The sequence below is a fragment of the Haliaeetus leucocephalus genome, unplaced genomic scaffold, assembly GCF_000737465.1.
Source record: "Haliaeetus leucocephalus isolate CR32 unplaced genomic scaffold, Haliaeetus_leucocephalus-4.0 Scaffold317, whole genome shotgun sequence".
Taxonomy (NCBI): Eukaryota; Metazoa; Chordata; class Aves; order Accipitriformes; family Accipitridae; genus Haliaeetus; species Haliaeetus leucocephalus.
In genome coordinates, this window is record NW_010972753.1 from 9169441 (window position 1) to 9172175 (window position 2735).

The window sequence follows — 2735 nt, forward strand, 5'->3', positions numbered from 1 at the left end:
CCCCCGGCCGTTACCGCCGGGCCCGGCCGCGGCTGAGGGGCGGATGGCGGCGGATGGCGGGGAACGGGACGCGGCGGCCGCGCTCCTACCTGCGCTCCGGCCTCGCTGGGAAAGAAGGAAGCGCTCACGTCACCGCGGCGCCAAGGCCCCTTCCGGCGCGGGCGGGCCGGTAGTCGCGCCGCAGTGACGTCACTGGCGGGGGGGGGCGGGGGGGGGGGGCCGCCCCCCCCGGGGAGCCGCTGACGCAACGCTGTCTGACGTAGATTCTGACGGGCTGGGGGCCAAGAGGGCTGGCAGGGGGGTGGAGGGTGTCGGGAAGTTCATTGTTGCCCGTTTTGGGGGGTTTTGGAGGCAATTAGTGTTTAAAAGCTCGGAGGGGCTGTTGCCTGCCGCGTTCCCCCAGCCAAGAGCCATTCCCAAAACGAGCCCTCGCGCCTTCCCTAATTAGCCGGGCCAAAGACGCTGTTTGCAGGAAGAGGCTCCTCAACTGATGATATATATATATATTTTTTTTTATTTTTTTTTAAGATTTCTGGGTTGTGCAGTTTAACAGCTGCAGATTTCAGGCGAGGAAGCGACTGGAGATAAAACCCCTGCAGCTGGTTTAAGCTGCCTGTGCCAGATTTTTATCAAAATTAATTAGGGCGTAATTGAGAGATGCTGCAAAGCGGAGGTAATCGTCTTAGTGTTCCTAATCGACTTGTGCTACACCCTGGAAGGGGAGGTGAAAAGTGCCTTAACTTCTTTAACAGTCCGCTAGGTTTTCAGCATCAGGGGCTCCTTCTTCCCAAAGAGGTCACTGCTGATGACCCAATTCACTAGAGACGGACTGTTTCACTCTAGATTGACTCATTAGGAATTAGGCGAGGTTCATCAGTGTAGGCCCGTGTGTGCAATTGTTCTTCTTGCCTTGAACAGAGAAGAACCGAAGCATCCACCGTTTCTCGATAGATAAGCTTCCCCACATCAGTCTTCCCAGGACAAATGGAAGTCACGCCCCTCATTACGGGCAAAACCATCCCCTAATGCCAAGGGCTCCGAGTCACGATCCTTGTCGGATTTGGCCACCGCAGGTAAAGAGATTAGCGCAGCCGGCTGCCCGCTCTGCCCATCTGCTGGAGGTCACTGTCCCTCCAACGAGCAGCCGGTGCGTCAGCTTCTCAGCCTGAGCCCCGTTTGACATGTTACAGCTCAACGTATGATGACAAACTGCCACTTACCTTGGTTTACACTGATACGCTGAGTGTGGGTGTCTAGAGACCTTGACTGATGGTTCCTGTTGGCTTCAGCTGTGGGGGCAGGAGCATTGTTAGGTTTTGCTACTAAATCCGACGAGAATCAGAGCCTTAAGGAACTACCCGAATTCCCAAATAAAGCCCATATAACCAGCAAATTACATTGGCCACTCCCCTTTCATGTTCTTAGTAACGACTTAGTAATCAGTTATATAAAAAGATAAGTAGTTGTGTAATGATTTAGTACACTTACTCATTTTATTATCCTGTACCAACTATACTTTGTATTCATGTTATTATTATTTAATTCATGGTGCAGTCTTGCATACTGCTATCACCATCAAGGTGAAGCTGCGACCTTTCAGTTATATCGTGGGCTTGGCTAGCCGCCTCGCTGCTAAGGTATCGCTGCAACACAGAGGGTACGGCTGAAACCAGAATAATCCTTTGCTCCTCCCTACCAGCTTTTTGGATGTTCTGAATATTGTCAGAAGTGTCTATAATGTAACAGTGTGAAAAGTTCCTAGTCCCCCATACGCCGTTTCAGCCTTTCCTCCCAGTAATGCTGAACGGTTATTACCTATTTGTATCACCTCAGGCTGTGTTTATGCATACCTCTGGATCAGAGCATGCTGCGTGCCCAGGGTTCCAGTGCCGGTATTGTCCAAGCTGGCTCTTAAGTGTTTTTCCATCAGAGAAAACCAGGAGGAGGCTGGGAATGGTATGCACTAGGTCTCGTGTCCATACGTGCTCATGATTTCCTTAGGATACACACATGGATGCAAAACCCTGAAAGCCTCCCAAGTTTTCTAGCCTTGACAGAGTTTGGGAATCAGGGAAGGCATGCAAATGGCTGACAGAACTGCATCAATGATGATGTAACTTTATAATTGATTTCTCCTGCTATAAGAGAGATCGTTAGCTAAACACTTTGACCATCAAGGAATAACAGCATTGTATTACCTGACCCAGCCAAGCACGGACTGAACTCACAATAAGGTTAAATATTTTATTTTGCTGTGCCTTCAAAATTTCATGGTTCCAAAGAAATGTAAGGAAGTAGTTTACACCTGATTGCAATTAAAAAATACTGTCCAGGGTTTGTCAGAAGCATGTTGCTATGGGTCATGCCCTTTGAATCCTGGTGCTGAAGAAATAGGAGTGTTGGGCACTACCAACGATCGCTATTCTGTTAAATTTTTAGGAGGCGGTGCTGTGGTTTGTGACAAAGCTGTTTCCTTCTTCACTAAGCCCCCATTCCCTGGGCTGACGTCGTCTCCCCAGAACCCATCCGTGGGGGATTTCGCTGCGTGAGGAGGAGGTGGCGGTGGCAGAGGTACAGCAGGACAAGCCCATGCTGGACCACACAGCGTGAGACACGGGGGCTACTGATAGTACAACAAAAGCATTGTCCACAAATACAGGTATTGCCTGGCATTGCCTACCAGCAACAGCGCTGTTCTCCGAGTTCTCTCTCGAGTCCCGAGATTTTGGCCTTCA

General features: G+C 50.3%; 1 protein-coding gene across 2 annotated transcripts in view; it reads right to left on the reverse strand.

The window, feature by feature from the left end:
- The window catches only part of RPL8 (ribosomal protein L8), a 4071-nt gene extending 3894 nt beyond the window's left edge, over positions 1 to 177 (reverse strand). The window contains exon 1 of one of the 2 annotated variants that reach the window (XM_010571357.1): positions 90 to 177. The gene's annotated coding sequence lies outside the window, so the exon portion shown is untranslated. The remainder of the gene's footprint in view (positions 1 to 89) is intronic. The other variant, XM_010571358.1, reaches the window with a different exon arrangement.
- Between the last annotated feature and the right edge of the window lie 2558 nt (positions 178 to 2735).